The sequence below is a fragment of the Caretta caretta genome, chromosome 2 (genome assembly GCF_965140235.1).
Source record: "Caretta caretta isolate rCarCar2 chromosome 2, rCarCar1.hap1, whole genome shotgun sequence".
Classification (NCBI taxonomy): domain Eukaryota; kingdom Metazoa; phylum Chordata; order Testudines; family Cheloniidae; genus Caretta; species Caretta caretta.
Window position 1 is genome coordinate 171,931,720 of NC_134207.1, and position 10,916 is coordinate 171,942,635.

At 47.0% G+C, this 10,916-nt stretch overlaps 1 protein-coding gene across 1 annotated transcript in view; it reads right to left on the reverse strand.

Moving 5' to 3' along the window:
- The window catches only part of CUL1 (cullin 1), a 96,348-nt gene extending 86,774 nt beyond the window's left edge, over positions 1 to 9,574 (reverse strand). Inside the window, exon 1 of the mRNA XM_075125589.1 lies at positions 9,473 to 9,574. The gene's annotated coding sequence lies outside the window, so the exon portion shown is untranslated. The remainder of the gene's footprint in view (positions 1 to 9,472) is intronic.
- Between the last annotated feature and the right edge of the window lie 1,342 nt (positions 9,575 to 10,916).

Below are 10,916 nucleotides of genomic sequence, written 5' to 3' on the forward strand. Positions count from 1 at the left end.
TGACATCTGATTTGTGTCCATTTATTCTTTTACGTAGAGACTGTCCAGTTTGACCAATGTACATGGCAGAGGGGCATTGCTGGCACATGATGGCATATATCACATTGGTGGATGTGCAGGTGAACGAGCCTCTGATAGTGTGGCTGATGTTATTAGGCCCTGTGATGGTGTCCCCTGAATAGATATGTGGGCACAATTGGCAACGGGCTTTGTTGCAAGGATAAGTTCCTGGGTTAGTGGTTCTGTTGTGTGGTATGTGGTTGTTGGTGAGTATTTGCTTCAGGTTGCGGGGCTGTCTGTAGGCAAGGACTGGCCTGTCTCCCAAGACTTGTGAGAGTGTTGGGTCATCCTTTAGGATAGGTTGTAGATCCTTAATAATGCGTTGGAGGGGTATTAGTTGGGGGCTGAAGGTGACGGCTAGTGGCGTTCTGTTATTTTCTTTGTTAGGCCTGTCCTGTAGTAGGTAACTTCTGGGAACTCTTCTGGCTCTATCAATCTGTTTCTTTACTTCTGCAGGTGGGTATTGTAGTTGTAAGAAAGCTTGACAGAGATCTTGTAGGTGTGTGTCTCTGTCTGAGGGGTTGGAGCAAATGCGGTTGTATCGCAGAGCTTGGCTGTAGACGATGGATCGTGTGGTGTGGTCAGGGTGAAAGCTGGAGGCATGCAGGTAGGAATAGCGGTCAGTAGGTTTCCGGTATAGGGTGGTGTTTATGTGACCATTGTTTATTAGCACTGTAGTGTCCAGGAAGTGGATCTCTTGTGTGGACTGGACCAGGCTGAGGTTGGTGGTGGGATGGAAATTGTTGAAATCATGGTGGAATTCCTCAAGGGCTTCTTTTCCATGGGTCCAGATGATGAAGATGTCATCAATATAGCGCAAGTAGAGTAGGGGCTTTAGGGGACGAGAGCTGAGGAAGCGTTGTTCTAAATCAGCCATAAAAATGTTGGCATACTGTGGGGCCATGCGGGTACCCATAGCAGTGCCGCTGATCTGAAGGTATACATTGTCCCCAAATGTGAAATAGTTATGGGTAAGGACAAAGTCACAAAGTTCAGCCACCAGGTTAGCCGTGACATTATCGGGGATAGTGTTCTTGACGGCTTGTAGTCCATCTTTGTGTGGAATGTTGGTGTAGAGGGCTTCTACATCCATAGTAGCCAGGATGGTGTTATCAGGAAGATCACCGATGGATTGAAGTTTCCTCAGGAAGTCAGTGGTGTCTCGAAGGTAGCTGGGAGTGCTGGTAGCGTAGGGACTGAGGAGGGAGTCTACATAGCCAGACAATCCTGCTGTCAGGGTGCCAATGCCTGAGATGATGGGGCGCCCAGGATTTCCAGGTTTATGGATCTTGGGTAGTAGATAGAATATCCCAGGTTGGAGTTCCATGGGTGTGTCTGTGCGGATTTGATCTTGTGCTTTTTCAGGAAGTTTCTTGAGCAAATGCTGTAGTTGCTTTTGGAAACTCTCAGTGGGATCATAGGGTAATGGCTTGTAGAAACTCGTGTTGGAGAGCTGCCGAGCAGCCTCTTGTTCATATTCCGACCTATTCATGATGACAACAGCACCTCCTTTGTCAGCCTTTTTGATTATGATGTCAGAGTTGTTTCTGAGGCTGTGGATGGCATTGCGTTGCGCATGGCTGAGGTTATGGGGCAAGTGATGCTGCTTTTCCACAGTTTCAGCCCGGGATTGTAGAAACTCCAACACGAGTTTCTACAAGCCATTACCCTATGATCCCACTGAGAGTTACCAAAAGCAACTACAGCATTTGCTCAAGAAACTTCCTGAAAAAGCACAAGATCAAATCCGCACAGACACACCCCTGGAACCCCGACCTGGGATATTCTATCTACTACCCAAGATCCATAAACCTGGAAATCCTGGGCGCCCCATCATCTCAGGCATTGGCACCCTGACAGCAGGATTGTCTGGCTATGTAGACTCCCTCCTCAGGCCCTACGCTACCAGCACTCCCAGCTACCTTCGAGACACCACTGACTTCCTGAGGAAACTTCAATCCATCGGTGATCTTCCTGATAACACCATCCTGGCTACTATGGATGTAGAAGCCCTCTACACCAACATTCCACACAAAGATGGACTACAAGCCGTCAAGAACACTATCCCCGATAATGTCACGGCTAACCTGGTGGCTGAACTTTGTGACTTTGTCCTTACCCATAACTATTTCACATTTGGGGACAATGTATACCTTCAGATCAGCGGCACTGCTATGGGTACCCGCATGGCCCCACAGTATGCCAACATTTTTATGGCTGATTTAGAACAACGCTTCCTCAGCTCTCGTCCCCTAAAGCCCCTACTCTACTTGCGCTATATTGATGACATCTTCATCATCTGGACCCATGGAAAAGAAGCCCTTGAGGAATTCCACCATGATTTCAACAATTTCCATCCCACCACCAACCTCAGCCTGGTCCAGTCCACACAAGAGATCCACTTCCTGGACACTACAGTGCTAATAAACAATGGTCACATAAACACCACCCTATACCGGAAACCTACTGACCGCTATTCCTACCTGCATGCCTCCAGCTTTCACCCTGACCACACCACACGATCCATCGTCTACAGCCAAGCTCTGCGATACAACCGCATTTGCTCCAACCCCTCAGACAGAGACACACACCTACAAGATCTCTGTCAAGCTTTCTTACAACTACAATACCCACCTGCAGAAGTAAAGAAACAGATTGATAGAGCCAGAAGAGTTCCCAGAAGTTACCTACTACAGGACAGGCCTAACAAAGAAAATAACAGAACGCCACTAGCCGTCACCTTCAGCCCCCAACTAATACCCCTCCAACGCATTATTAAGGATCTACAACCTATCCTAAAGGATGACCCAACACTCTCACAAGTCTTGGGAGACAGGCCAGTCCTTGCCTACAGACAGCCCCGCAACCTGAAGCAAATACTCACCAACAACCACATACCACACAACAGAACCACTAACCCAGGAACTTATCCTTGCAACAAAGCCCGTTGCCAATTGTGCCCACATATCTATTCAGGGGACACCATCACAGGGCCTAATAACATCAGCCACACTATCAGAGGCTCGTTCACCTGCACATCCACCAATGTGATATATGCCATCATGTGCCAGCAATGCCCCTCTGCCATGTACATTGGTCAAACTGGACAGTCTCTACGTAAAAGAATAAATGGACACAAATCAGATGTCAAGAATTCTAACATTCATAAACCAGTCGGAGAACACTTCAATCTCTCTGGTCACGCAATCACAGACATGAAGGTCGCTATCTTAAAACAAAAAAACTTCAAATCCAGACTCCAGCGAGAAACTGCTGAATTGGAATTCATTTGCAAATTGGATACTATTAATTTAGGCTTAAATAGAGACTGGGAGTGGCTAAGTCATTATGCAAGGTAGCCTGTTTCCTCTTGTTTTTTCCTCCCCCCCCAAATGTTCTGGTTTAACTTGGATTTAAACTTGGAGAGTGGTCAGTTTAGATGAGCTATTACCAGCAGGAGAGTGAGTTTGTGTGTGTATAGGGGTGGGGGGGATGTGAGAAAACCTGGATTTATGCAGGAAATAGCCCGACTTGATTATGTAAAGAGTTGTCACTTTGGATGGGCTAGCACCAGCAGGAGAGTGAATTTGTGTGGGGGGGTGGAGGGTGAGAAAACCTGGATTTGTGCTGGAAATGGCCCACCTGATGATCACTTTAGATAAGCTATTACCAGCAGGACAGTGGGGTGGGAGGAGGTATTGTTTCATATTCTCTGTGTATATATAAAGTCTGCTGCAGTTTCCACGGTATGCATCTGATGAAGTGAGCTGTAGCTCACGAAAGCTCATGCTCAAATAAATTGGTTAGAATCTTAGTAGTGTTAATGACAGCAACTTTGACACAAGGACAAGTAGCATTTTATAAACCATTACTATTGCAGGTGTACATATGTTTTATTAAAAGCAGATCCAAGAGTGATATTTTCAATTAATTGTGGAATAAAATGTACAACTTTTAGTATGAGATTTAAAAGTGTCATCAGGCTACACAGATCCCACATGACCATCTAACAGTGAATCTTCTGACTCTGACAATTCTTCCAAAAACAGAATAATCAAAGGGGAAGATGAGGGAGATGGGGAAAGTAATGTAATTCTGTCCCAGATTCTGAAAATAGCAAATAAGAATTATGTTGCTAACTTGAGAAAAGAAGGATGGCTCTGAGGTTGAGGTATAATACTAGGTACTGAGAGACCCAAGAGATCCGTGGTTCTGCCACAAACTTCCTGTGCCACAGTTTCCTAATCTGTAAAATAGGTTAATATTTTTCCAACCTCAAAGGTATAATAATTCAGGTTTGTAAACCCTTCAAGATTCTCAAATAGAATGCACTATAGATGCAGAATGTATTATACTAAAAATACAGTGTAGAATCTAAACAAAATTTATAATGCAGCTTCTTTGGTTTTTTTAAAAACTTTTATAGGAGACAAATAAAATTGTGCTTCTAAAAAAGAAACTGACCATTCTGCTAATTTTTTTTAAAAGAAAGAAAAATATGGCAAAGAATTTGATCTTATGAAACAGTACTGACCCTCCCTGCCCCCAACAGCACTGGAGATAGTCCAGAGATATTATAATGCTACATTAGATGGTATTACAAAAAGCCTGATGCAGATATGTCATCTCACTTCTCTACTAGTGCCAGTGTAGCTCCACCAGTGGGAGCCCTGGTGCAGACTGACCTTGGCAGTTTCACCTCCATGTAATTTAACCCTGCTCACAGCAAATCTAGGCTGCACAGCAGTAAACACACCACTAGCCAGTCTACATTAGTTCTTCCAATGGAGATGCAACAATCATAGTGAAACATTTTACAAAAAATGCTAGTGTACAAAAGCTCAATAGCGCTCTCTCTCATTTATTAAACTATTTCCTTTTCTTTCTTGCCTTCATCAGAAGTTTTCTTGTAATAAATGCAAAAAACAGAGCAGTCACTGTGGCTGATTAAAAAGAAATCCTATACAATCCCTATATAACACGAGACTACAACTTTTAACAAAGTTTGCAACTAGTTATTGGCACAGTTGGCTCAAATTACCATTTGCTTCCATTTACCTCATCTTTAATATTCAGTAACTGTGGCAAGTAACAGTGTTTTGCCCCTGCCAGAGACCTAGGCTGGCACATGGTTGTCTTTCTGAAACTGGTTTACACTTTTTTACAGTGCAGCCACGACCCCCATAACTAAGTTTATTACTGGTTTCACTGGGTATCCTTCCTCCCTGCTACATGCAGCAGAAAACCACAAAGATACACTACCCTATATGCTGCTGCTATTGTTCTGTGTGCATGTCCTCCAAACCCTGTGTCCCCTGACGGGGCACCACACTTCCCCAGATTTTTCCTAGAATGCATGGATAAAAATAAGATTATACATTGTGGTAAATATAGACTCCCAGTCATGGCTGCAATAGAGCAAAGCTGGGCAGACAAACTGAACTTTTATCTGTAACACCATTAATGTGACTGTGCCACCAATTGGCTATAAAACCCTGGGAAAGTTGTTGCACAACATGGCCTTTATATCTATCTGCAATAGGAAAATGACCCTTTGTTAGGTATACACTACGGCAGTAAGTCGACCTACACTACGCAACTCCAGTTACATGAATAATGTGGCTGGAGTCCACGTACCTGAGGTCGAATTACCGCGGGGTCTACGGGAGAAAATCTCCCGTCAACTTACCTTACTCTTCTCGTCAGGGGTAGAGTACAGGGGTCGACTGGAGAGCAATCTGCAGTCGATCTGGTGGGTCTTTACTAGACCCGCAAAATCGACTGCTAGTGGATTGATCTCAAGAGCGTCGATCCCGGCTGCAGTGTAGACCTGCCCTTAGCAATTGTTTTCAGCAATGGGTATATCTCCCCTTCCCCTACCATGTATTCTCTAAACCCGTGTTGAAAGCAATTTAATTACTAGTGCACATGGAACAAAACTGTTTTCAGTAGCATTACAGAAGGTATAAAGTAGCCATGTTAAAAATCATTTTGTCCACTAGCAGTTAAACTACTTTCAGTGCCAGCAGAGATAAGTACAGGTGGACCCTATGCTGGTAATCACTGTCATCAGTGAAGCATTCCTGAGGCCATGTCTACATTTACTGAAGATAGATGCTGCTGCAATCAATGCTGCGGGGGTTAATTTAGCAGGTCTAGTGAAGACCTTGGGCCAAAAGAAATCTAATGAGGTTCAACAAGGACAAGTGCAGAGTCCTGCACTTAGGACGGAAGAATCCAATGCACCACTACAGACTAGGGACCGAATGGCTAGGCAGCAGTTCTGCAGAGAAGGACCTAGGGGTGACAGTGGACGAGAAGCTGGATATGAGTCAACAGTGTGCCCTTGTTGCCAAGAAGGCCAATGGCATTTTGGGGTGTATAAGTAGGGGCATTGCCAGCAGATCGAGGGACGTGATCGTTCCCCTCTATTCAACACTGGTGAGGCCTCATCTGGAGTACTGTGTCCAGTTTTGGGCCCCACACTACAAGAAGGATGTGGAGAAATTGGAGAGAGTCCAGCAAAGGGCAACAAAAATGATTAGGGGTCTGGAACACATGAGTTATGAGGAGAGGCTGAGGGAACTACGGAAGAGAAGAATGAGGGGGGATTTGATAGCTGCTTTTAACTACCTGAAAGGTGGATCCAAAGAGGATGGATCTAGACTATTCTCAGTGATAGCAGATGACAGGACAAGGAGTAATGGTCTCAAGTTGCAGTAAGGGAGATTTAGGTTGGATATTAGGAAAAACTTTTTCACTAGGAGGGTGGTGAAACACTGGAATGCATTACCTAGGGAGATGGTGGAATCCCCTTCCTTAGAAGTTTTTACGGTCAGGCTTGACAAAGCCCTGGCTGGGATGATTTAGTTGGGATTGGTCCTGCTCTGGGCAGGGGGTTGGACTAGATGGCCTCCAGAGGTCCCTTCCAACTCTGTTATTCTATGATTCTATGAAGACCCGCTAAATCAACTGCGGAACACTGTCTGGTTGACTCCAGTACTCCACCAGAATGAGAGAGTAAAGTAAGTTGATGGGACAGCATCTCCCGTCGACACTGCACAGTGCAGACACCGCACTAAGTCGACCTAAGCTATGTCGACTCCAGCTACATTATACACATAGCTGGAGTAGTGTAACTTAAGTTGACCTACCCTGGTAGTGTAGACAAGGCCTGATTAGTAGAGTGGGCCTTTCCATGTTTCAGGTACTCAAACTAACAATCCAGCACCAGAGAAATGTAATTAAATTAATTTAATAGAACAGAGTATTAAATAACTTCTTGAATATTAAATTATAAAAAACAGCAGAATTCTATAGGCAAACAGCAAAATTCAACTTAAGATAGACCCAAGTAACACACACAAACCAAAATAAGTGTCCACACAGGGGTTTGCATCAAGTTAGCTAATTTTTTATGAAGATTTAATTGAAACTGGTGCAACTTTCTCTTGCAGACAAGAGCTAACTTATAGGCACAAACTATAAAACAGATTTAAACCAATGTGACGCGCACACACAGTATTCTAATTATGCATGGCGCTTAATTCTGACTGCAATATTCAAGTTACGAGGATGAAGCAATCAATTTTATCAGATTAAGCAACTAACAGTAACAAGAGGAGCAAGGATAGTTCAACTACAAGGAGGAACAACTGGCAATTTTAAAATCAAGTTTGGATGTTTTTCTAGAAGATATGCTCTAGTCCAAACAGGAATTATTTCAGGGAAGTTCTAGATAATGAAGGTCAGACTACATGACCACCGTGGTCCCTTCTGGCCACATAATCTATGAATCTTCAGAACCACAAAATCAGAGAGGGAAGCAACCAATTTGTCAGAGGGTCATATAAGGTCAATTCATCTGCCAATGCAAGCCTCTTTACAATAAGTGCCCAGGGCTGCAGCTGGTGATAGTGGGCCAATTTACTACACTTTTGCTTTTGAAGAAAAGATTCCAAACAGCGTTACCCCCCCCAAACCACCAATTCACAATACTGTAGTGAAAACAATTTCTGAGTTGCTACTTTAAGCTAACTCCCCATTCCCTCACTATTCTCTCCCCCAGCTTCTCCAAAATAGCAGGTTTTTACTAAAGCACCTGATGGACCACATAATTATCCCCAGATAAAAAGTGAGACAAAAGAGAAAAGCTATATGTGCAGTAAATAAACCAACATTGATTTGGGGTGGGGGTGTTAAACTGGTTTGCCGTTATTAGCAGAGAACTGAAACATAACTGGGGCAAATTAATAAAGATAGGGAAATAATCTGTGTGCACAGCCTGGACAGAAAAAGGTGTTCAAAAAGTAAGCCAACTAGCACTACCCCATCAAAAGAAATGGCACAGCAAGAGGATACAAGTACAAAGTAGGGGAGACAGTATGTGGGTTCACAGAAAGGAAGGAAGGAAGAAGTGTAATGGGAAGATGATGAGGGATCTTAGGGAAAGATCTGAGGACAAGTAAATGAGATCAGCAGGGGTAAGAATCAGTGCAGGAAATAGTTTTTTGGAGGACAAATTACAGCAGAGGAATAATTATGGTGGATGGATCCTCCACACTGAGAGGCAAAGAATGATTAAAGGGATGGGGAAAGGATCCCAGTTAAAGGAAAATGGATCATTGTAAGGCTTTGTTACAGAGCTGTTAGTGGGTGGCAGAGTGTTAACGAGAGAATTAGAAGGATATACTTGAGGAACACTGAGGACTATGGAGATACAGTCATTGGGTAGGGGCAGTTACAGGGACAGTCACCGGGGATGAAGGGACAGCAGGGGCTTTTGGGGAGTAGTTAGTTGCACAGTCTTTAAGAGTGGGAGGGAACTGGGATCATATCGGGGTCAGGGCTAACTGAGATGATACAGAAGTCTGGCAGGCAGTCACTGGGGGGGTTGGGGTGAGGGGTTATGGAAGAGAATATTCTGGAGTGACTGGGATAATATTGGGGGTGAGAGAGCCAGCCACTGATGCTGCCCCTTGGGGAGGGGAGGCTCCAGGAGCAATACTGAGGCAACGTGGGGGCTGTCCCCTTGCGCAGGAGGCTCCTGGGGCGACACAAGGACGGGGGGTTGGGGGGATACGGGAAGGCTCCGGGGCGGTACCGGGAAAGGCATTTCCAGTGCGTAATTCGAGGCCTCTCACCAGAGGCCGAGCCCGGGGCAGAGGGGCCAGATCCCCGGCCGAGCTCGGCCCCACCCCAGGGTTGGCGGGCCAGGGGCATAAAACGAGCCCGAAGGGAAGAACCGGCGGCGGCGCCCGGGCCTCCCCTGCGCGGCGGCTGCGGAGTGACTCCGAGCCGAGCCCCGCAGCCCGCCCCGCTCCGGCCGCCTCCCCGCGCCCGGCCCGTCCCGTCCCGTCCCGCCGCCGGCCTCACTGCGACACCGCGGCGCCGCCGAGGCCTCGACACTCACCAGCATCGCGCGTCCCGCAGAGTCAGGCCCGGCCGCGCCGCGTCCCCCCGCCCCTTCCGCCTCCGCCAGGCCCCGGATCCGCCGCCTCCCTCGCCGCGCGGCCCCAGAGGAGGAGCGAGCACCGCCCCCGCCGCACAGCGCGCCCCGCCCCGCCTCGGCTCCCGCCCGCGGGGGGAGAGCGGCTCCGCACTCCCCCTGCGCCCGGGCCCCTGTCGCCAGGGCGCGGGAAGGGCTCCGCTCCCCACCCGGCACGAGGGGGAAGCGGCGCTCCCGCCAGCACCGGGGTGGGGGGCTGCCCCCCCAGGAGTAGAGAGAGGGGGGCTGCCCAGCGCCAGACCAGGGTGATTCCCCAGCACCCCACTGGGGGCGGGGGGAGTCCGCCCAGCACCCACCTGCTAACGTCGGTGGGGGGCTCCCCAGCCCCCCACCTGCTCATCCACAGGGAGAGAAATGAGGTTGAGTGACCCAGCGACACTTGGGGGAGCTCTCCTCCCCGTCACACTAGGATGGAGAAAGAGGGGAAGCTAACTAATCCTTCAGCAGCTGCACACCCCTCCTGCACTCAGCCCCGGAGAAAATGGAAGACGGACCCCCCTCCCACAGCCAGCATTGGAGAGAAGTGGGGAGGGACGGCTAGCTGAACCCCTCCCCAAGTTAATATACTTTTATTTATGCTAGTCGTATTGGTCATAGAGCTCCCTGTTGTCCTCCCTTGGAGGATGGATGTAATATTACATTTGATACCAACATATCACAAGGTAGTGGTATGACTCGTGGGGACGATCAAGTGCCCATAAAGTCACAGACATTGGAGGGATGGCTATAACTCAGACTTGTTTTTTGTTAACTCGGATAACTTGTGCTGAAGTGGCACAACTCCAGTAGTGGCTATAGTTTGAGGTCTGGAAAGAGGTCTGGTTTGAGAGAGCCTCAGTCCTGTCCTGTTGGCTGGGGCAAGTCCTGAAGCTTCAGGCCCATTTATTTTTTATTTACAGATATTTAAGTGAGATCTAGAGGATGTGATGACGTTGGGGTAATGTATTGCCTCACTGGGTACGTAGAAGTCATCTTACAGCAGACAGGAATTATTGAAGGAGACATTGAATGCATGGTGCTGCTTTATGACATCAGGCTGCCTATAACATTTTCAGTTATTGCAAGTTAAGCTGGGTTGAACCTGAGCAGTGTTTGAAGGGGAGACCATTCTTAATTTGGCATTTGCTCCCTATAAGCGATACCCCTGTGTGGCGATGATGGTATTGTGCTGGTGGAAGTGCTGCCTTTCACAAGACATTAACCCTTCTGCAGTTACTAAAGACTGTAGGGCATATCTTGCAAAACTGAGAGCATCCTGACAAAGTAGCAGTTTAGATAATATACTGACTAGCTGATGTGCCCCTGCCATTTCAGTTGGCTAATTCTTCACTGTCCTAAACTGTTGTCT